A 24,699-nucleotide genomic window follows, 5' to 3' on the forward strand; every position below is an offset into this window, starting at 1 on the left:
TGCATTTGCCAGTCTACAGGTTGGAGGGAATGAGTTGGTAGGTACAATGTTTTAAAAAGAAATCCCTCCTACAATGATTATTATTAGTGTTGTCATTGTTGTTGCACTTTCCCAGGCAAAATCAGGAACTTGTTCATTAAAATCTGGTTTCCACACTTCCCATTCTGACTGCTTTAAAGGAACAGGAAAAAAAGGAACAGGTGTCCATAAGGGAATGTTAACTTCTATTTTAATATTAATATATTATAGGATGTCACCTGCCTTTCTTTCAGGGGACTTCAGGGATAAATCTGGGGTTCCAGGCTCCACATAAACCCATACATTACCTGCTTAGCTTCCCCAAGATTACTGTTTCAGAATCAGACAGCCCACAAGTTTGACAAAATGCAACAAAACACATTGGGGACTGTGACTCAACCACTGCCTCAAAATACATCTTTCCATCATGTGCATAAATATGACTATCCCCAACAAATATTTTAGTTTAATCAGTAGTATAAGTGGGATGGGATGAGATGAAGTGAGAAGGGCTCTTGTCCTTGGTGCATAAAAGGCATTTGATACATACAGAAAATATCAGTCTGCCAGCAATTGTCTAAAGTAATGTTAAATGATCTCACGTCTTGCTCCTGAGCTCAGTGTCCAGAAAGCCTTGCACCACTGAATTTCTCCCTGGGCTCATGCCTGCAGCATAACAATTAGGTTAACAATGCTTACAAAGCCATCGTCTGGTGGTAGGGCACATGCTTTTAATACAGAAACATCCAAATTAATTTCCCTAGTCCAGGGTTTCTCAACCAGGGTTCTGTGGAACCCGAGGGTTCCATGAGAGGTCAACAGGGGTTCCCTGGGAGATCACGATTTATTTTAAAAATTATTTCAAATTTGGGCAACTTCACATTAAAGAGGTAGGTTTCATTCTTTATGTTTATGTATGTATGTTTATGTATATATGTTAATGCATATATACAGGCCTACCCATGCAACGGATATAATGTTTTTGTAACCTGTGGCCTATATTTGAGCCTGAATGTGCAGGGGTTCCCAGAGGCCTGTAAAATATTCCAGGGTCAAAAGGTTGAGAAAGGCTTCCCTAGTAAGTGACCTCCAGGTAGAGCAGAAAAGTTGAGTTTCCAAGGCTGTGGAGAAAGCCACTGCATCTTAACATACTGTATATACTGAACTTTGGTTGTTACGGTTATGGTTGTTTTCAGTTTTTTAATCTGCCTCCTCCCCATTGATAGGAGTGTCCTACATTCCTATGACATATCAGAGTTCATGGCCAGGTTTTCTGCCATTAATTCTGAACTGACTGGGTGACAAGGGGTAGGATTGGGAGTTTACAATCTTATTTGTAAATAATTTACATTTAGACTTAAATTAACATTTATACTGCAGGATCATCCCCTCATTTTATGCTCACAGCTGCAAGCCTATTAGATTGGTTAAGAGACAGTGATGGTGTGAAAGTCTCCCAGTTGAGACCTGGGACTGTCTCCTTTAGGTTCAGTTCTTAACCTCTACACCACAATGGCCCTTATAATGTCCTGGTGCTGAGAATAGCACTATCCTTGTTTTGGGTTTGCCTTCAAGTCAGTGTTGATTCCTGGAGACTGCCTGGACAAGTCCCTGCAGTTTTCTTGGCAAGGTTTCAGAAGTGGTTTGCCATTGCCTTCTTCCTAGGGCTGAGAGAGAGTGACTGGCCCAAGGTCACCCAACCAGCTTCATGCCTAAGGCAGGACTAGAATTCACGGTCTCCTGGTTTCTAGCCTGGTGCCTTAACTGTTACACTAAACTGGCTCTCTAGCACTATCCTATTCTGACATTAAAATTATGATTTTTTAAGGTCTGTTTCTATCTAATTTCCAGAATAAGACATCATGCCCTGGGGCTAAAATCTTGCTGAAAGCCATTATCTTTATCCTTAATCTTAGGTTTTAAAATGTCCCAATGTTAGATTACGAAGGAGAAAGGTGCCAGGTTTTTAAGCATAAGTAACCTATATTTTAGACTGTTTAATACAGGGAAGATATGACAACTGAGTAGTCAGGAGCTCCATGAAATTATTATATTTGAATAAAGATATCCTGAAGAGAAATTTGCTCCACCCCTGCAACTGTCATTAATGGAAAATAATATAAAGGGCGCTCTGCACATGTCCAGGAACACTTTATCTAATGAACAAAGAGAATAAATTTAGAAATTTTTACCTTTATATAAAATAAAGATAACTCTGCAGCATTTATTAGTGGATATTGTGTTTCACCCTGCAAAATTCAATCAAGTGGCTTCATTTTTATATAATTAAATAACAATCTTGAGCCAAAGAACTAATTATTTGGAATCAATACATGATGCTACCATCCTCAATCAATTTCCACAGACTCTGTTAAGTGGAAAATCTTCATACTGTTTTCTTCTGTGGCTCATTTCTCACTCTTTCCCATCTGTATGGACATTTCTGTCTTATAAAACAAAAACATAGCTACCCAAAACTCCCTCCATCAAAGCATTGGTTCTCATTTTTAACATTCCATGACCAACCCTTCCTCTTTTAGATTATTTGTCAGCATTCCTTAATCAGCTCAGTCAATAAAAGTAGCAGAGAGAAATTCTTGTCATTCTCTTTTATATAAGCTGGTAGAAATCAAGCTATCCAAATTAGACTGTATGGTAACTAGCAGATGCAAAGAAATACTCATTTTCTGTGAATTGGGAATGCATTTGTATCTCATTTCATGAGGCATTTAGCTCAAATTAAACCCAAAACTAGGCATAGATTTTGTCTGTACTTGAGCTGAGTTTTGAAAAGGATACTTTATGATAGATGAAACACATAACCAACCTCATTACCTATTTTTTTCCGGGGTATTTTTATACTGTTAAGTTGAGTGGCAGCACTTAGTAACCTTGGCTGAGTTCAAAAAACTAAGTAGATTTGTTGGATGGGAAACCACTAGCAAGTACTAGGGCTGTAGACTAGACTGATTTTTTTTCAAAAAAAAAATCCAAAAAAAGGACATGGGGAAACAATTGGATTCTTGATTGCTACCAAGAAAACAACATGGAGCTGTCCATGAAGCCAACAGGTGTCAAGCTTGTCTTCAAAAAGACTTTATTTTTCCCCCCCTATATCCCTAACATATACAACTATGCACAGATGACCCACAAATCTATTTTTGGTATCTTGGAATGGTTGCTAAAAGCACAGTCTTGCAGATAGCTATGTATCTGGACTGGCAACGGGATGTGATACCTTCTCTTTCCAGCCTGTCTTGTCATATCAGTTGAATAGGGAAAAAATGCTGCTAGCATGGTACTGTGGAGGATCAAAGAGGAAAGGGAGGGGAGAGGCATTAGCATGGCAGCTGGGGAGCATCTGAAAGTCATCATCAAGGTACAGACAATGACAAGTTTAGACTTTGTGAGCTGTTGATTTCTAGCATAGCTGGAGCATCAGTGCTTTGTTATGGTCTTCATTCCTCAAGTGCCCGGGAAGGGAAACTGCAAATGGGCCATCTGTAGGTCACCAGTGTGCCAGGCAGAATTGACTTTTCACAGTTCATTTTGGATTTGGTTATTATTCGTGGTCTTTTTGTTATCATTATCATACTTCCTTGACCTGTTCCAAAGCCTCCAGAATTTGCTAAAATAACAAGAAACCATACTTCACATGAATATCTACAAATGTCATGCACTGCCTACCGCAGAGTAAAACACAGACGCTGATTCCAAGGAGAGCAGGTTCCGGTTTATTTCGTACGTAGTGTCAGTTGCGAAAAAAGCTGAGAGTGAGGGGAGTGCGCCGGTGCGGGGTTTAAATACCCCGCGCCGGTCAGCGCCCCCTCACCCTGGGTTACGTCATCCCCCCTTTGTCCTGCATGCTGTCTTGCCGGTAGGTGAAGGGTTGCGAGGCCCCAGCTGGTGCCCCGGGATCGCCCATCATCGGTTTCCTCATTCAGCCGGTGATTGCTGTCAGCTGGGCGATCTCCGTTGCGCTTGTGCTAACAGCCTGGGTGTGCCTCGCGATCCGCCTAGCCTTTGTCTTTCCTTGTTTCTCCTTTGTGAGCTGATGGCTGCTTCCTCCGGCTAGAGTCTGTGGCTGTTGTTGTGCGTGCTATGCTTATCTTGAGCCCCTTCCTCTGCTTCCTCGTTATTGTCATGTGTGCCGTTGTGCTGATGTCTTCAGCTCAACGGCACTCATGACATACTGCCCCCTGTCCGAATAGTGCCCCCCCCCGGCCTTCCGGTTTTTTACCAGGAGAGCTGTCAAAATGTTTTTTTGTTTTTTTTTAATTTCCCGCCGGAGTGTTTTCGCCCCTCCCTTTGTTCCGCCTTCTACCTCGTGTCCATCTAGGGTGTGTTCCCAGTGCGCATGCCCCGACCACACCCTGGGCGTGCGCATGCTCCGGCCACACCCTGCTTGTTTGGCTCAGTTTGGCGAGGAAAGAGGCGTGGCTGGTCGGGTGCTTTTCAGCTCCAGGTAGGGCCCTTATCTTTTTCTTCAAGTGCGTCGTCATTGTTATGTGTGCATCCTGGGCGTTGCCCCCAGGCATGCACAGGTGACCAATGTCACTCCCTTGTGGGCCCGGGGCGGGGGGAGGGTGAGTCCTGGGGGGGGGAGGTCTACCCAAGTCGCGGGCTTGGGGGGCCCTTTCCCCTGGGGGCGCGGCTGGTGGGGGGGGCCCGCGGGGAAAAGGGTGTTCAGGGGCCGGTTCGGCTTGTCGCCCCTTTGGCTTGTCGGGGTACGTCCGGTGGAATGCCCGGGTCAGGTCTGGCGCCTTGACGTGTTGCGCCGCCACCCATTCTGGGTGGGGGAAGTGTTTCCACCTTACTAAATAGTGCAATATTCCCCGTTGACGGCGAGAGTCGAGTATGTCTCTTACTTCGAAATTTTGTTGGCCGTCGATCATCACTGGGGAGGGCAGTGGCGTGCTCGGGTGCCATCGAGAGGTGGTTGCAGGTTTCAGGAGGCTGGTGTGAAATACCGGGTGGAGTCTCCATAGATTGTGCGGCAGGTCCAGGCGTATTGCCACCGGGTTCACTATCTGGGTTACTCGAAGCGGCCCGATATACTTACGCCCCAGTTTTTTCGAGGGTTGCGGTGACTTCAGGAATTTGGTGGATAGGTAGACCATATCCCCCGCCTGGAACGTCGGTTGCTGGCGCCGGTGCTTGTCGGCCTGCTCTTTGTAGGCCGCCTGTGCTTCCTTCAGCGCTGCCGTGATTATTGGCCACGATTCCGCTATCTTCCGTCCCCAGTCACTAGCGTCCACTTGGGGTCCCGGGGGTTGCGGTAGCTCCGGTATGGGTACGAAGTCGCGCCCAGAGACTACTTCGAATGGGGTTTTCCCCGTGCTCGTGTGGACGGCGTTATTGTATGCGACTTCTGCGAACGGGAGTAGTTCGACCCAGTCGTCTTGGTGGTAGTTGGTGTATGAGCGTATGAATTGTTCCAGGGTGGCATTGAGGACCTCTGTGGCTCCAGTCATTCGGCGGTGGGGGGGGCGACGGCGGGTTCGTTGGTTTGAGGCTAGGTTTCAGTGCGGGTTTGGGAGCGCTAGCTAGGGTTCGGTTGGAGAAGCAATCTGCCGTTTTGTGCCCCATTTTTCCGCACCTCCCGCAGGGCCCGCGAGTAAACCTCTTCTTTTGGTATGTGGGGCCGGCCGGCCCCATGTGTGGCGCGGGTACCTTTGGGCTGGTGTTGGTTTTGTCTTCTGTCGTCGCCATTAGGAAGGTGCGGTGCGCATGTTCCACTCTCCCCGCGATGTGGATCCAGCCTTGCAGAGTCTCCGGGTCATCCCGGTAGAGAGCCCATTGGAGTACCTCACGGTTGAGGCCCCTTTTGAACATTTCTAGCAGGGTGGTCTCGGACCAGTCGTTGATCTTCCCTGCGAGGGCTTTAAATTCGAGGGCGTAGTCCGGGACAGTTCGTGCGCCCTGTTTGAGGCTTTGGAGTGCGCTTTTAGCCCTCTCTTTGGCTAGCGGGTCCTCAAAGTAGCGCTTCATCTCGGCGATGAAGGCATGGAAGTCAGAGAGGGCGGGGGAGTTGGACTCGTACATTTGGACGTAGCAGTCCGCCGCCCTGTCTTGTAGTTTGATCGCCACGGCTGCGATCTTGTCCGCTTCTGAGTTAAAGGAGTGTCCGTGCCGCCCCATGAACTCCCTGGCGTTCGTGATGAAGAACGACAGTTTTGCGGGGTTCCCGTCGAAGAAAATGGGGAAGTCCTTTGGGGCCCGGGCATTCGGTGAGTCCCCTCTTCTCGCTTCCCGACCCATGGCTTTGTCCGCCTGGGACGCTTGTTGGTTAGCATTTGGCCCATGGGGGTGCGACGACCCGCTCGGGGTGTGGATCGGGGTGTGTACCTGCATGGGAACGTCATTGTGAGGCGCGGGGGACATCAGCGATTGCAGCATGGTCCTGAGGTCCTTTAGCTGGGCCTCCATGGCCGCGAGTCTGGCTTGTGTTTCCCCGTCCGAGATCCGCGCCGCAGCTGGTGTCGGGTCTGTCGGTGTTTCCGCAGGGTTGAGCCGCCGGTGGGGTTCAGGCGTTCCCGTCTGCTGGTCAGCTTCCTCCATTTGGAAGTGAATCGGCTGGGTTGCCTCTCCGTCCTCCACCGTGCTTGCCGCAGTTGGGCTGACGCTCCACACCCGTGGCTGGGGTGCGATGTGGGGCGGGGGGGTCTCCGCTGGTCTCGGGAGGTATGTTGCTCCCTCCCGTGGCCAGGTCGCCTCCGCCGCCGTCTCCCTCTGGGGTTGGAGCTGAGGCTCGGGGTGGGCCGGGCGGGTGTCCGTGGCTCCTGGGGTCCGCGGTGCCTCTGGCCTCGATCGGTCCTCCTCCGCTTCTTGCCGTGCGGTTTGCCCGCTTTGGCCGCGACGCGTCGGCCTCATCACTCGTGGTCTTCTCGCCGTCTATTCCTCCCGCGGCTCGTTGTCCGGTGGGGCTCGGCGAGGCTGAGTTTGTGACTCTCAGCTTTATGTCATGCACTGCCTACCGCAGAGTAAAACACAGACGCTGATTCCAAGGAGAGCAGGTTCCGGTTTATTTCGTACGTAGTGTCAGTTGCGAAAAAAGCTGAGAGTGAGGGGAGCGCGCCGGTGCGGGGTTTAAATACCCCGCGCCGGTCAGCGCCCCCTCACCCTGGGTTACGTCATCCCCCCTTTGTCCTGCATGCTGTCTTGCCGGTAGGTGAAGGGTTGCGAGGCCCCAGCTGGTGCCCCGGGATCGCCCATCATCGGTTTCCTCATTCAGCCGGTGATTGCTGTCAGCTGGGCGATCTCCGTTGCGCTTGTGCTAACAGCCTGGGTGTGCCTCGCGATCCGCCTAGCCTTTGTCTTTCCTTGTTTCTCTTTTGTGTCCTGATGGCTGCTTCCTCCGGCTAGGGTCTGTGGCTGTTGTTGTGCGTGCTATGCTTATCTTGAGCCCCTTCCTCTGCTTCCTCGTTATTGTCATGTGTGCCGTTGCGCTGATGTCTTCAGCTCAACGGCACTCATGACAACAAAGCTGCCTAACACTGTTGAGTTGCTGGTGCTTCCAAATAAGTTGACCCTTCCTTTTTCAGGATATTTTATGGAAGGCCCAGGCAAGGGCATTTTCAAACTGCATTTTTCAGAAATTAAAAAAAATGCGACTAAGAAGGAAAAGGCAGAAGAGTTATGTTCTATCTAATCATTCCTCTTTCTTGAAGTACCCAGAGTTAATGTGATGTTTTCAGGCTAGCTAGTCAGGCATTAGCTCAGCGAGAACTCATATGGCACACAGGAAGTCTCAAAAATGTTTGAACTTAGACATGTGGCTTCTAGAGCATTCAACATCCATTCCTCTGTTATTCCTCCTTTCCTTCTGTCAACAGTGTTCCATCTAGCTTAGACCATGAAGATGGGTAGGGGCTCTGCAGAGTTTCAGAGAGGAATATTTTCTGGTTATATCTGAAAATGCCAGAGATCATGGGCATTTCTAAACAAGGAGTTTACTGTACAATTGCCATTATTCCTGAAATGTTAAAGGGAGAGATTCCCAGCCATCACTGTCATCTTTCACTTGGAAACTTCCTATATTTTCCTGCCAATTTTCCAACCTTTTTGCTTACCAAAGAACAGCTGTTACATAGGGAAAGAAGGAATAACAGAGGAATGGATGTTGAATGCTCTAGAAGCCACATGTCTAAGTTCAAACATTTTTGAGACTTTCTGTGTGCCATATGAGTTCTCGCTGAGCTAATGCCTGACTAGCTAGCCTGAAAACATCACATTAACTCTGAGTACTTCAAGAAAGAGGAATGATTAGATAGAACATAACTCTTCTGCCTTTTCCTTCTTAGTTGCATTTTTTTTTTTAATTTCTGAAAAATGCAATTTGAAAATGCCCTTGCCTGGGCCTTCCATAAAATATCCTGAAAAAGGAAGGGTCAACTTATTTGGAAGCACCAGCAACTCTTGCACTTTGCAGAATGCATTAAAAAAATCATTGGGGTGGAGACAAACCTCAATACATTCTTCACCCCAAGTCAAACCAGCTTGAAAGAGGGTTTGATACTTCTGTTCTACACACCCATCCCACATCTTCTGGTTAAACAGAAGAAGAAAGACACAACACTAGAACACTAAACATGTATGCTCAAGAAGATGAAACTTCTCCCTCTCTTTCTCATAATACAGTTTCAATCTATGTTCATAAAAGAAAGCAGAAAATCTTCTTCTCTAAGGTCTAATCTCCATGACCAGCTTGTCCCAGCACACATACTACCCATTGACTGTTTCTGGAGGGCAGGGACACACAATGTTGTCCTCTACCTGCCTCCACCCTACTGGGAATGCAATGTCTGCCTGTCTTTTTCTGCTATCCGTTTAAAAAAAAACTTATTATTTTCACTTGTGCTGGCTCAAGTGGTTCTGTCAGTTCACCTGACAAGTTTCATTTCATTGTGGGCAAACATCTCCACTCCAGATGGATTCTGCGTGTCATGACAGAAATGCCCCCTCCTCTCCAGTCACTGGCTGCTGTCCTCCATCCCCCCACTTTAAAAAAAAAAAAAAAGTAAGTTCACCGGTGGAAAAGTGAAATGGACTTTTTTTTAAAACAAATTCACTAATGGAACAATGAAACAATGGAATATTTATTTACCCATTCATTTGCATTTTCATACATGAAATAGTGAAATAGTGGACTAGTATTTGGTTTTTTTTTACAACTTCATGGATGAAACTGTAATTTTGTCTGTTATAAGTTCATTGATGGAACAATAGGACAGTGACAGGATGGGCCTATCTTTGCTTCGTTGATTTGTTTTTAACCAGGTGAAACTAACAATTGCTCTGACATTTTCCCCTTCTAGCCCAAGTGATAGCAAAAATGGTAAATGTAATGTAATGTTTTGTTTTATTTTTTTCTTATTTCTTTTTACAGATTGAGGATTGGTAAAAAAAGAAAGGAAAACCACCAAAGCAGGACATTGTAAATGGGGTCTGGGCAGGTCACTACTGTGGTTAAAGTAGAGGAAGGAGTTGAAATCCAGAAAGGGGTTTCTCAACTGGGCTACATTTCCACCTGGTTGGCGCACAGGAGTCCAGCAGCTTAAGGCTGCAGCCCCATCCGTGCTCATCTGGAATCCCAGTGAACACAACAGTGCTTAATTCCAACTCAAAGTGCCTGAGATTGCTCTGCACAAGCAATTTGAATGGGGCAGTCTAGCCAGATCAAAGACATATAGCAGCAATTCATCCTCAACAAGCCTCTCCAGACTGAGAAAGGGCACTGAATCTCCAAGGTAAGTGTCTCTGTGTGTCTCTCGGTGTGTGTGTGTGTGTGTGTGCACGCGCGTGCGTGCATGCGTGCGCCAGCAGCAGAGAAAGTGCTGGTGGTGGGAATAGCAAAGCCTCCAAGATGCACCATAACAGCAGTTTCTCTCAAAAGGTTAAGCAAACAGCATTGCCTACAAAATCAATGTGAGGCAGTGTGGCAGTTATTTACTTTGCATAATTACACAGGAAACTGGGCTGGGCAGGATGGGGAGCCAGAGGTTATAGCTGCGGGTGGATCAATGTCTTTTCATCTGAAGGGCATAGGCAGATTTAACAGCGTGAAATGCTAGGGGAAGGTACAAGAGGGAAAAGGGACATGGCATTTTTATGCATCTGGTTTTGCCTCCAAACTTATACCATTTTACTGTATGCCATAGGGCCAATGCCAAAGCAAACCATATGGAGATAAGAAAGCTTTCTTACCTCACATAAAAGGTGAATTTAGAAAGCATGGAAGAACAGAACAAGCTTCCTCCACCCCATCTCTGAGGCCAGCCCTACCATTAAACAGGGGGCGGGGGGCCTTTTTGTTGTATTTTCACTCCTACAGAGGGCACATAGCATGAGGGGAGTGACACTATCCAGAGAAAGAGAACAGCATTGCCCAAATGCCCCCCAAATTTGATTACCTTGCATATTATGCAACTTGCTTTTGGAGGTAAGGGGGACATACCTTCAGAGATAAAATGTCATAAGCCAATCATGTGTCCAGTGTGCCCGCCCCAATTCCTTTTTCCCTGTATTTGTCAGTCATTTCCACAAATGTATCTTTTGTAAAAAGTGGTATATGGTTGTGACATATTGGCCAAAGATTTACTTTCTTTTGTGTTATCTAAATCTATTACCAATTTTAATGGGTGATCCATATTTATAATTATATGAGAGGAGGAAAAGTCACTGACTCAACACTGTTCATTATACAGTTAATGACAAAAATTCAAAGCTACCATTCAAATGTGTTGGACTACAACTCCCAGAATTCTCAGCCAGCAGACCTAACCCTGGGAGTTGTAGTCCAAGATATCTGGAAGCAGGGAAAGACTTAGGAGGGAATCTTTAATGTGTGCTCAAAATAAATCTGTGGTACTCACTCCTATAAATTCTGTATGCTGTCTGGCTAGGGGATTGATGGCTTTATAATGGTCATGGGGGCTTTCAAAGATTAAGGAAATTCAGAGTCTGTCACAGTGCGATCACTAGCCACAATAAGAATTGGACATGTCTGGTAACACTTCAAAATTATGAGGGCTGGAGAAAAAATAGCAACCTGGAATAGAAACAGAAATCTGTCAGACCAGAATACTTAGAGCCATTTCTGAGCTACTGCTCTTCTAGAGGCAGCTGAAGTGGAATTAAAGCTATGCTTTATATTAATTACAATTGTTCACAAGCTAAGCATACTTCCATAACACTAGCATTTCATCTTCCAGTCCCCACAACGCAGTTTGAAATCAACCACAATCATCTTCACTACTTTAAAATGGGAATGGCTAAAAAGAATCTTAAGCTGCCTCAGGTGTGGGCTGGGAACGAGAAGACAACATTGTGGATATGACTGAAAAAAACGAGCTTACTGGAGTATATTCACACTGCAGTTTAGAGGGAAATGTGGATGAGCCCTTTGCTCATCGTTTCATTATGTTCCTTCATGTTCTCCCCTTGCTTCTCCCCGTTTGGTCATAACCCAAGTTGAATAATTAAAAAAAAACCATCAGGATCACAGAAGGAGCTGAATCACAAGCACCAATTTTCCTTCCTTTCCTTTCTTCGTACAGGCAATAAATGCTGATTTCCAAAGTACTCCATGTTCTCTTTGGGAGGTAGTGGGGGGAAAGGGCTGATCTAAACCAGCAAGACCCACAGAGTTAAATCACTTACAGTACTGCCAGATGAGCCTTGTGTGGCGCAGTGGTAGGCGGCAGCATTGCAACCGAAACTCTCCCCACGACCCGAGTTTGATCCCAGCGGAAGCTGGATTCTCTCTCGGGTAGCCGGCTCAGGTCGACTCAGCCTTCCATCCTTCTGAGGTCGGTAAAATGAGTACCCAGCTTGCTGGGGAAGGTGACAACTGGGGAAGGCAATGGCAAACCACCCCCTCTATAGTCTGCCAAGAAAATATCGCGAAAGCGGCATCCCCCCAAAGGGTCAGACATGACTCGGTGCTTGCATGAGGGACCTTTCACCTCTCACCTCACTTATTGTAAGGTTACATTAACAGAGTCTTGCAAGTCTGAAAGTATCTCTCTCCCCGCTCACCTTTACAGTCAAAGAAACTAGGGAGGGTCCCTTCTGAGACATTTGCCATGCCTCCATTCCTTCTGCGGACTCAGCTGCCTCTTATCTGACCACTGTTCAGTCTGTGGCTCTTCCTCCTGTCTCCCAAAGTCATTTCCACATACCATTACATGAGATTTTTACAGAAACAAGAGTAGAATGGCAGCCAAGGAGGCTAACCAGTGCCTAGAGGATGGGACATACCTGCATCAACCTGAACCAGCCACAAATGCCTCTCTAATCAGCTTAAAACTGCCAAGAAATGCTTCTCTAATCCCACCCACTGCTGGCTTTGTTTATGACATAGTGGATGCCAAAGAACATAGTTAATTGCCCAGTGTATTGTATGTTTACAGTGAGAGTCTCAAGGGTTAATTGATATGAAAGCCATGGATTCTGCACCTTTCTCAATACCTACTGAAGGACCCTCCACCCATCCCTGGGTTGGCAGAACACAATATGGGCACAAGCCGTGTGCCTCTGTTCCCAGTCACTGAAGTCATCTGCCTCATTGATGAGCTGGAGAGAAGATAAAGGCACTAGCAGAAGAAATATGTTGCCAGAGCAATTGTGTGGGGTGTTTAGTGCAAGTCAGGCAAGGCTAAAAGGGAATTTTCCATGTTAATTCTGAAATTTGGGGAGCTAGAATGAAAGTTATTATGGTCAAAGATTAGCTATAGATGATACAGATCAGTGGTTCTCAAACATTTTGGTCTTAGGACCCCTTTACATTCTTAAAAATGATTGGGGACCCCAAACAGCTTTGCTTTATGTGAGTTATATCTATTGATATTTACTATATTAGAAATTAAAACAGAGAAATTTTAAAATATTTATTTATTTTATTTCACAGACCCCTGAAAGGGTCTCGCAGTCTGCAGGGGTCCCCAGACCACACTTGAGAACCTGTGATATAGATATAGATATAGTTGATAGATATAGATATACAGATATGGAACATTACTTTTTAGACTAGTGTTCAAAACACTTTACATATAAACATATGGCTACCTTATAGTAGCTCGGTGTTTACCTCCTTCAGAGTGCACAAGCTTCCCAACCTGAGGTTCTTAATATATGTCGAAATAATATGATATTTGGAGTAATCAGCCCAGACACAGAAAATTAAGAAGTGTGACACATGCCAGAGTGGGCAAAAGTCATCAAGTGAACTTATTACACAGTCATTGTTTTAACGAGAGGTTTCTAGCTCAGAATAGGCAAGTTGCTATGCCACGTTGATTGGACTGAGCTCTCCTTGGAAACAGAAATGAGCCCCAGAGTTCTTCATTTCAAGGATGAACTGTTTTCAGCGCTAGAGACTTAATTCCAAGCACCTTCCATCCTTTCACAGACATGCTGGCTCCAGCATCCAACTGGTCCCATAGCTGCTTGACTATCTGCCCTCACCATTGAAAGCTGATTAGCTAGGACCTCCTTTTAAAGTTCCTGGGATGTCTTGGAGTAACCGTGAGGAACTTCACAGGGACTTCCAAGCTGCTTGACTGCTGATGCCTCTACAATGTACTTTGGTGAGGTTTCCCTAGTGGGACCTAAATCATTCTGAGGTAATTTATTTAAACTTTGAGACTAAGCCATCTCTCTCATGGATGCAGCTTTTACATTTGGAAATTCAAAAGCTACTTTAGATGATAAAAATATATCCCCAATTTACTACCACCATGCTCATTATCATGTTCAAATCCTTCTTAGGTTTCTTTGCTGGAAATAAATACAATACAGCAACTTCTGACAAAGGCAATGTGGTGGCATTCTTTCCATCATCAAATTAATCAGTGCATTTTACCCTCATGGAAAATGTAGCCATCTGAAAACTGAAGCCATTGAATTTCTCTTTTTTTCCTACTGAAATTATGGTGAAATAATTAGATATCTTTCTTAAACCTGTGCTGGTTAATGACTGCAATAAAGTCTTTCATTTCATTGCTTAAAGTTCTAACATCACTGCTAAAACAGGGAAAAAAAACACATATAGAGGCAGCATTAAAACTTACTGACTCTGCTGGGAGGTACCTATGAGAATCGTGAGATGAGACTGTTTTCAGCAACACCTTTGAAACAATTTTAAAAGCATGTTCATCTGCTAACCATAAAGTATCATAAAATTTTTCTGACAGTATTATTGGTGGTGGTAATGTTCATTTTGAAAGAAGAGGAGAAGTGAACTAGAGTGTAGCATGTTTTATAGCAGGGTTATTGACCATTGGACTCATAATAGATTGAAATAAATAAATAATTGAATAATTCTATGGTAAATTGCAAGAGGGTATAGTACTACTAATGAGTGATTGGAATACACAACTGGAGGAACCTGGAATTAGAGGAAGATTTGAATAATGCAGGAGATAGATTGATGGACTTCTTTACCACCACATCTGGAACAAGCAATATTGTTTGACTCTGAACATAGACATCACCACATGGACTACATTAAAATCAGATAGACTAATTAATAACAAACAAAGCTGGAGAGGTGCAATTCATTCAGCCAGGACACTTTCAGATGCTGATTGTGGAACAGATAATGAATTATTGGTTCAAATATGCAGGTTAAACTTAGACAGCTATAGAAAGTAAGTGTGCCAGTAAGTTATAACTTGGAGAATGTACAGTAAGAATAAAGATCAATGTTCAGAAAGTTTTAGCAGACTACACAGGCAAAAAACAACCTGAGGAGTTACAGGAAGGCATAAGAAACATTGTGAAAATCAACATTCAAAATATTCCCAAAATTTCAAAGAGGAAGAGTCCTAAGTGGTTTTCAGAACCACTTATCCTGATAAGTCAGAGAACAATATAGGATAAAAGCCTTCAGGAAGAAAAAAACCAACACTAACAATGACTGAATGGAGGTTTCCATATCAAGCAAGAAAGATGAAGATATCTCAGTCAACCAATATAAAATGAGAGCCCTTTCTAACCAAAATAGAAAAATTGCAATAACATTTACAACTAAGGTAGGAACTCTCAACTGAAGAGATCAGATAAAGGTAAATGAATTAAAGATAGAAATAATATACTGGAACCATTTGTATATAGAATTATAGAATGACAGAAACATTTGTGAAATGGTGCTATAATCAGGAACTGACTCCACTTGAAAGTGAGGTGTTTGTTTGTTTGTTTTTCAAATTTTGCCACCAGCCATCTATGTCTGGCAATAGACCAGCTATCACATGGTCTGCACACGCTAGCTGCAGATGATGTACCCACTGAAGAGTTTAAAGCTGCTGGAGAAGAGGCAGTCAAAGTGATAACTGCTTCATGTCAACAAATATGGAACAAGATCATGTGGCTTAGAGACTGAAGAGGTTTGGTGTTTATCCATATACTGTAGAAGGGAAACACAAGAAAATATGAAAATTACCAAACTGTTTCACTAATTCTGTATACAAGCAAAGTGCTGCTTATAATCTTGCAAAGAAATACAAAGAGAGGTGCCAGATGAATAGACAGTGTCAAATAGGTAACTTAATATGGAGAATGGAGAATACAAGAAATAGAAGCAGAGTTTACTTCTGCTTCACTGACTACAACAAAGCCTTTGAGTGTGTAGATCATACCAGTATGTGGAACGTACTAAGGATGTTCCAGATGCTTCTGGAGAATCTTTACAATAAATAAGAAAGTATTGTAAGAGATGAATTTGGAAAAATAGAGTGGTTCAGAATAGGGAAGGGAGTGAAACAAGGGCACATATTGTTCCTACATCTATTTAACTTGACAAGGACTATGTTAGAAGAATGACAGGATTTAGGTAACAGCTGGAATCAAAACTGAAGGTCAAACTGCTAACAATCTGAGACATACAGATGAACCCAGGTTGTTAATTGAAAATAAGCATGACTTAAAATAGCTCATTATGAAAGTAAAAAATGGAAAATGAAAAAACTGGGTTAAGAGATAAAGGGAACATCAGTGTCAACCTGCATGCATAGTGAACTTAACAGTATAATTAATGCAAAGAAATAGAGGAGGGAGATGATTTTGTTTTCTTGGCCTCAAGAATAGATAAAGTTGGACAATATGCTGGAGACATCATGTAAAGAGATACCCCAAGGAGGAAAAGGATGACAAACTTAGAAAAAAAACCATAAAGGATATTCATAGACAATAATGAGCAAATGACAAAAGCATGGTCTTTTCAGTCAAAACATAGACTGTGAAAGTTGAACACTGAGAAAGAGCAATAGATATCTTTGAATTTTAGATTTGGAGATGGTTACCATGGGTTGCAAGAAAAAACAATCATTTAATCCTGGATCAAATAAAGGTTGGCTGCTCCCTTGAAGCAATGATCAGCAAGCAGAAACTCATATACTTTGGGCACGGGATGCAAACATATGACAGAACAAAGAAGATGATTATGTCTGAAAAGTTTGAGGGAGCTGAAGACGACAACAGATACGGTGGATGACGGGGATCAAAGAGAATATTGGAATATCTCTGAATATGCAACAAGTTATTACTAAAGACAGCTCAGGATGGCAAGCATTTGCTATTACAGTCACAATGATTAGAACCTAATTAGTTGACACCTAATTAAGATATTGAACACTGTTATAGTAACAACTCGCAAAGATTTGTTCCAGCATGGAACAAATAAATTTGTAACCCTTTATGTGAAATATTAAAACACAACTACTCAGTAAAAAGCTAGAAAACATAAATTGGAGCTCCATTTGGAAAAATCTGTTACTACCAGGAAGGCCATCAGTTGGTGCAGTTTGTGAATTTGCTCACAGAATATGGAATATGGAATATTTCCTGGGATTTCTCTATTTAATTTGTTGAAATGCCTTAGCCATTTTTGAATGTATATCATTTGTTATATGTATAATTTAATTTATGCATATAAAAACAGTTTAGAGGTTTTTTAAAAAATAGGAAACATGTTTAACTGTGAATATAAGCAAGACAGTTTTACAGAATGCAGATTCTGTAGACTTTTGTACTATTTTGACATACATATATTAGACGTGGCATAATTAAATACCTTACCAGACCTAATGGATTTCTCACATTGTTACAGCATGATGAAATTATATTCTTTGCAAATGACTAAAATGAACCTGTTTTATTATTTTTAGCAGTCTATGAGAACTGGGACTGGGCCAGGCAGTAGCTTCAAGCTGCTCCCTAATTTTGGCTGGCTATTGGCCTGGCTTGACAGCATAGAAGTAGGGACCACTTAAAAAAATCTTAAATTAAGTTAAAAGAACAGAATCTTACCGTATCCCTGAATGTATTTTTCTTAATGCCAAAAGCTTTTGGGTGGTTCAGGTGGACTTTAAAATGAGATAGTGGCTTCTGTTTAGAGCAGTGTTTCTCTACCTTGGTGACTTTAAGTTGGAGTGGACTTCAACTCCCAGAATTCCCCAGCTGCTAAGGCTGAGAAACACTGGTTTAGAGGTTGTGACCCTGGGCTTTTCACCACTGCTGAGATGAAGTGCCTCTATCCATCCTTGAGCTGGCACAAAACTATGCCAGCAGGAAATTGGTTGTCCTATGTCTGATCTTTATCCTGTCTCTGTTGCCTCCATTATCAGTCACTGTAGTCACCTGCCTTCCCTCCGTGGTAATGGGATGAATAACAAAGCCTAACAGATCTTTCACAACCCAAGGTGTCCTTGCATGGTATCAAAAGAAAGCAGAAATGACTAATTTAAGATCAGGTGAACTAAGGATAACTTATGCCCATCTCATTTATGGGTTGTGGATGAGATGAAGGCAACCTCATGGGAAGATGCTACCAGGGCTTGTTCGGGCCATGGTTTGGTGCAAGCAGAGAAAGGCCTGTAGGCCTGATTTTCTCCCCACCTCTGAGACTGTCCCAAAGTCCAGCAGCCCATTTTCCAGCAGCTTAATCTTATTTGGGGAAGGCCATATGTGTTTTTTGCTCCTCAGTTGATGTACCATATATACTCGTGGATAAGCCCATCTGTAGATAAGCCAACTCTCAAATTTTTAACCAATATACCATGAAAAACAGGTCACCCACAGATAAGCTGACCCTTGAAATTTTCATATATTTTAATTTTCACAACTGGCTTATCCACAGGTAGTACATTTTTCATGGTATTTTGGTTAAAAATTTGAATGATGGCTTACATGTGGATGGTCTTATCCACAAGTGTATATGGGTACTATACTTTTAAAAAGTATTACCAGACTCCCAGTGGGGACATGGCAGACTGAACAGCTGTGCCCATGGGCTCAAAGGGGAAGAACTGACAACGCAGCAGTTTTTTTGGGCTCAGGCAAGTTTTTCCTGAAGCCTAGGAGTGTTTTTCCAGAAAAAGGAAAACACCTGGAATCACCTCATCTGTCCTCCAGATGGCTGCTTGCAGCCAGAAGATCACGAACAGTGTTCACGCTCAACTGGTAAGAGCTAGCCAGGAGGCTGGGACGTCACCATTTCCAAGCTGTGCTGTAGCCTTACACTAAGACCAGCCACCCCATTTCTAAATCACCTAATTTATATTTCTTTTAAGTACACATACCCTAAGAGAGGCATCCTACAACAAGGAGAAGTGGGTTCTCTTGGTGCTTATTGTTATTTTTGGGAACAATTTTTTTTTAATTCTTTTTAAGTTTTGGACTTTGTTTTCCATCCAAATATTAAGGAAGATAGATAGATAGATAGATAGATAGATAGATAGATAGATAGATAGATAGATAGATAGATAGATAGATATAGATAATTCGGTCAATGACCAGCAACATAAAATTAATAAGAACAATAAACAGCATCAAACTAAATCAAATGAATATGATTATACATAGACAACTATAAATCAAAACAATTACCATATAATCTCTAAATCCCTAGTAAAATAATAACGTATTTGTTATCTATCTATCTAAGGAGGATTGAGAGTAAATATTTGTCTCCCTGTGATTATTTTTGTACTACATTTGAAGATATTAGCATTTTCTTACACGTTGAATCAACTATTCTGAACTTTCAGTTTTCTGCTTCTACTTTCCCTGGGGAACTCTCTGCATATTTCACTTTCACTTGTGTAAACACATTCCGGAATCCTTTCATACCTTCAACTTTTACTGGTTAAGCTCCTAGGGGGCACCATAACCTACTGCATGAGACATGGAGGATTTTAAACAGACTTTCTCTGACTTCCACTGAGATTTTAAACAGATTCTTTCTGACTCCTACCAAATTTTTATGCAAGGCATTCAGGACATTGTGGAAAATATGAGGTCTAAAATGTGTCATCTGGTTGGGGATGTCATGGATGAAATGGAGGAATTTAACAGCAACAGAAATGTCTCTTCTAAGAGTGAGATGAGGATTTCTGTTGAAATGCTGGATGAAGATTGGATAGTCAAGTTGGAGAAATTAAAGGGAGAGATCAAGTTGCAAGCCATAAGTGAAATTGATCTTCTGATGGAACACCACGGAAAAGAAGGGGTTATTATGTATGGGAGGTCTTCTGAAGAGAAGTCAGAGTTTTTGAGGGGGGCAGTTGAGCTGTTTGATTTTTTTTAAGAGAAAAACTCTGTGCGCATTGTGGGGATGTATAAATGCTCTGGTTTATTTTGAAGTGGGATAAGGGTTTAAGAATATTTATCTGGATTGCTTTTAGGGTTTGACTGATTTCATTTATGTTTAACCATTTGGATTAAGATTATTAAGGAAAAAAAATAAATGTCTGGTTTTGGGTTTAATATGATTAAGATTATTAAAACTGTTGTATTATCAAGTACAGTGGCACTCATTTCACATGCCAGTAAGGTAATGTTCAAGATCCTGCAAGGTAGACTTCAGCAATTCATGGAGCGAGAATTTCCAGATGTACAAGCTGGGTTTAGAAAAGGCAGAGGAACTAGGGACCAAATTGCCAATATCTGCTGGATAATGGAAAAAGCCAGGGAGTTTCAGAAAAACATCTATTTCTGCTTTATTGACTATTCTAAAGCCTTTGACTGTGTGGACCATAACAAATTGTGGCAAGTTCTTAGTGGTATGGGGATACCAAGTCATCTTGTATGCCTCCTGAAGAATCTGTATAACGACCAAGTAGCAACAGTAAGAACAGACCACGGAACAACGGACTGGTTTAAGATTGGGAAAGGAGTACAGCAGGGCTGTATGCTCTCACCCTACCTATTCAACTTGTACGCAGAACACATCATGCGACATGCTGGGCTTGAGGAATCCAAGGCTGGAGTTAAAATCGCTGGAAGAAACATTAACAATCTCAGATATGCAGATGATACCACTTTGATGGCTGAAAGCGAAGAGGAACTGAGGAGCCTTATGATGAAGGTGAAAGAAGAAAGTGCAAAAGCTGGCTTGCAGCTAAACCTCAAAAAAACCCAAGATTATGGCAACCAGCTTGATTGATAACTGGCAAATAGAGGGAGAAAATGTAGAAGCAGTGAAAGACTTTGTATTTCTGGGTGCAAAGATTACTGCAGATGCTGACTGCAGTCAGGAAATCAGAAGATGCTTAATCCTTGGGAGAAGAGCAATGACAAATTTCAATAAAATAGTTAAGAGCAGAGACATCACACTGACAACAAAGGTCTGCATAGTTAAAGCAATGGTATTCCCCGTAGTAACATATGGCTGTGAGAGCTGGACCATAAGGAAGGCTGAGTGAAGGAAGATCGATGCTTTGGAACTGTGGTGTTGGAGGAAAGTTCTGAGAGTGCCTTGGACTGCAAGAAGATCAAACCAGTCCATCCTCCAGGAAATAAAGCCAGACTGCTCACTTGAGGGAATGATATTAAAGGCAAAACTGAAGTACTTTGGCCACATAATGAGAAGACAGGACACCCTGGAGAAGATGCTGATGCTAGGGAGAGTGGAGGGCAAAAGGAAGAGGGGCTGACGAAGGGCAAGATGGATGGATGATATTCTAGAGGTGACGGACTTGTCCCTGGGGGAGCTGGGGGTGGCGACGACTGACAGGAAGCTCTGGCGTGGGCTGGTCCATGAGGTCACGAAGAGTCGGAAGCGACTAAACGAATAAACAACAATTATCAAGTACAATGGCAGACAATTTATATGTTTTTTAGTTTGATCTTTATTATAGTTAGACAGGAATGTATAGAATGGTAGTAGGAAGGAAATAAATAAATGTTATCTTTGGGGGGAAGTTGATTAGGAGGTATATCTATATATCTATATATCTATATATATGGTGAGGGAGTATCTGTATTTAGTGATTTTTATAATGTGCCAATGGAATGATTTATAGAAATAATGTGATTTTGGTTAATATAGAGTAAGGGATCGATTATGGAAAACTGTTGTATATCCTTGCTGTTAAAAGTCGGAAGTCACCTCTTTTTGTAATTTTGAAAATTTTTCTCTTGTGTTTCTACACTTCTTAATTTTTTCTTTTTTTCTTTGTAGTTTTTCTTTGTTTGTTTTTCTGTAGCTTTTATCTTTGCTTGAAACTTAATAAAATTCTTATATATAAAAAAGTATTACCGTACATACTTGTGGATTAACCTATCTGCAAATAAGCCGAACCCAATTTTTAGGATGTATTTTGGAACCTAAAATTCTTGGCTTACCTGCGAATATATATGGTATGTATTCATTGGGGGTCAAAAGTCAGAGGGAATTGCAAGAACATGTGGAATTTCTGACAAAGTGAAACAGCTGGTCAAGTGAGGGAACTTTGGGGTGGGGGGGTGGGGGGGTGAAGCAACCACCACATTGATGAAAAGGTAAATAATTTCAAATAAATAGGCAGTTTTGACGTTGAGTTCATCCTTTATTCTTTATCAATGCTTCTAATCGTCAGTATGTTATCTCTATAGTACAGATGGCCTCTGTGTGAGTGTGAGTGAGTGAGTGTGTGTGTGTGTGGTACATGGCTTTTTACCCTTCCAGATATGTTAAACCTCAACTCCTATAATTCCTAGTTGGTTGGGAATTATGGGACTTTTAAGTCCAATATTGTAGGATAACAGGTTGAAAAGGCCACTCTGGTGAATTTGGCAGTTGTGAGATTTAAACTCGAGACTTCTTCCAACTGTTAGTCAGCTTGCAATGTTTTCTTTAAAAAGCCCTGGAAGCTGAAATATATTTTAAAATATACTCTTTGCTAAATAAATATTTAATTTACAAGTTTAGCTATAATAGTTAAATAATAGCTTGGGTTCTTATACCCAAGACTATTTGACACTGGATTCTTTGTGTTAAAATGTATAGGGGAACCTTTCAGTTAAAAAAAAACCTCTTACTTTGGAAGCAGTTTTGTACAGAAACTTTGTATTTATCATAAATTCAGGGGGAGATGGGCAGTAATAGAAATTGGAATAATAAAATTCATTCTAGGAGCCCAATGCAGACAAGAGCCACAGAGAATCAAAAGACATATTTTCATTACAAACGGGATTTTTTAAAACACGTGGATAGTAACAATTTCACTAGAGAATCTGAATACATTTGTCTTTGGTTTTGCACGACTGAAAAAAATAGCAAAGTTGAAATGCATAGTTTTCTAAAAATAAAACAGTTTTCTTCAACATTTTTTTTTCCTTGCAGGGCAATATGTTGCATAACTGTTACTCACCATGTAATCTTGAAAAGAGGATATTTTGGTCTTGGTGGCTCTTTTGAGAGCAGTGTTTAGTTCAACAGCTGTGACACTTTGCATTTCTTTCTGAGTTCTCCGCAGTCGTTTTAATTTAAACACAGCTGTTGAAAGGAAAAGGCAGCTCAATTGTATCTAATTTATTGTGTATAGTGATCTTAATATATTGTTGAAAGCTGTTCCCACGGTTGCAAATCCACCTGAAACAAGCCCAGAATATTCATGTTAAGCCTCCACCCTTCGCTCAATCTTAGGTTTGGATTCCACCCCCCCTGCTTTAGGTTCAGATTCAAAAGCTGTTTCTTCTTCTTCTATTATATGGGGGAAACCGACACTGCTAATATTAGCTAGTAATGTCAGTTGGCTGATGGATTATGAGAAATTAGCAATTCAGACTTAGTAATTTGAATGTAAGGTCCACTGGTTGCTGACAGCTAATAGTTCCTGGGAAATTAATGAGGCAAAGAAGAAGACTCAAGTTTTACTTATTCGATAATTTAATCTTTCCCTCTTGCAGCAGAGGTTGGTTCTGAAAAGCCTTTCATGCATCAGAAAGTTGGAAGGGACATGAAGCTGCAACTCATGGCCACATATGCACATGCAGACGTATGACAGTTACTGTATGCACAAATGAGGTAGACATAAGACAGAAATCTTACTGATTGTCTGAGTGTCAGGCTCTGCCTGCTACCCAGTAAAAACACAGACACTAGTGTAGGCTTAGGTTCTGGTTTTATTTGAGTAACAGTATGCGTGCCCTTTAAGAAAAGCTGAGAGTGAGTGGAGCGCGCCGGAATGGGATTTAAATAGCCCGCGCCGGTCAGCGCTCCACCCCTTATTACTTTGGGTGCACCCCGAGCCCCGTCGGTTCCGTTGCCGGTAGGTGAGGGGTCGTGGAGCCCCTCCTGTGCTCCGGGCGTTTCCTTAATTGCTTCCCTGGCCGGTGATGGTTCATTGCCGGGCGATCAGGTTCGTAATCTCTTTGACAGCTCGGGCGCGCCTCGTGGTCTGGTCTTGTCAATTACCTTCTTTGCAACATTGTATCTCTCTCTTCTGTGCCTCCGGCTAGAGTTGATACTTTGTTGCCAGCACCTGTTGCTCTCTTTTGTTAGCTAGTTGCCTTTTCCCTTAATCCGCCCGGTACCCATTTCCCTGCATTGTCATGCGAGCCGTTGCGATGTCACAAGCATTGCAATGGTGATCATGACATACTGCCCCCCTTTGAGAAGGTTAGGCTGCGGGTTTGGAGGGGTAGGCGGTATGGAAGGTGCGGATCAGGTCGGGGGCCTGGACGTCACAGGCAGCGACCCACTCAGGGTGTGGAAAGTGTTTCCACTTTACGAGGTATTGGAGGGAGCCCCGCCGCTTGCGGGAGTCAAGTACCTCCTTCACTTTGAATTGTTGCTGCCCGTCTATCATCACTGGTGGAAGGGGGGGCGTGCGTGGGTGCCACCGGGAGGGATCACTTGCCGGCTTGAGTAAGCTGCAGTGAAATACCAGGTGCAGTCTCTTTAAATTATGGGGCAGGTCCAAGCGCACTGTGACTGGGTTCACGATTTGTGTCACCTGGAATAGTCCAATAAACTTGGGGGCCAGCTTCTTCGACGGTTGCGGCGATTTTATGAATCTGGTGGATAGATAGACCATGTCCCCCACCTGAAATGTTGGTTGCTGGCGCCGGTGTTTGTCCGCTTGTAATTTGTACGCCGTTTGTGCCTCTTTAAGGGCGTCCTTGATGACCGGCCAGGAATCTGCGAGTTTCTCACCCCAATCACAGGCGGCCACTGTTGGGGATGGAGGCTGAGGTAGTTCAGGGATGGGGACGAACTCCCAACCCGACACTACCCCAAAGGGTTTTTTTCTCGTGCTTTGGTGTATCGCGTTGTTGTATGCGACCTCTGCAAATGGGAGGAGGTCCACCCAGTCGTCTTGGTGATAGTTTATGTAGGAGCGGAGGAATTGCTCCAGTGTGGCATTAAGGATCTCTGTGGATCCGTCTGTCTGGGGATGCCAGGAGGTTGACAGG

This window comes from Candoia aspera, chromosome 4 (genome assembly GCF_035149785.1).
Source record: "Candoia aspera isolate rCanAsp1 chromosome 4, rCanAsp1.hap2, whole genome shotgun sequence".
NCBI lineage: Eukaryota > Metazoa > Chordata > Lepidosauria > Squamata > Boidae > Candoia > Candoia aspera.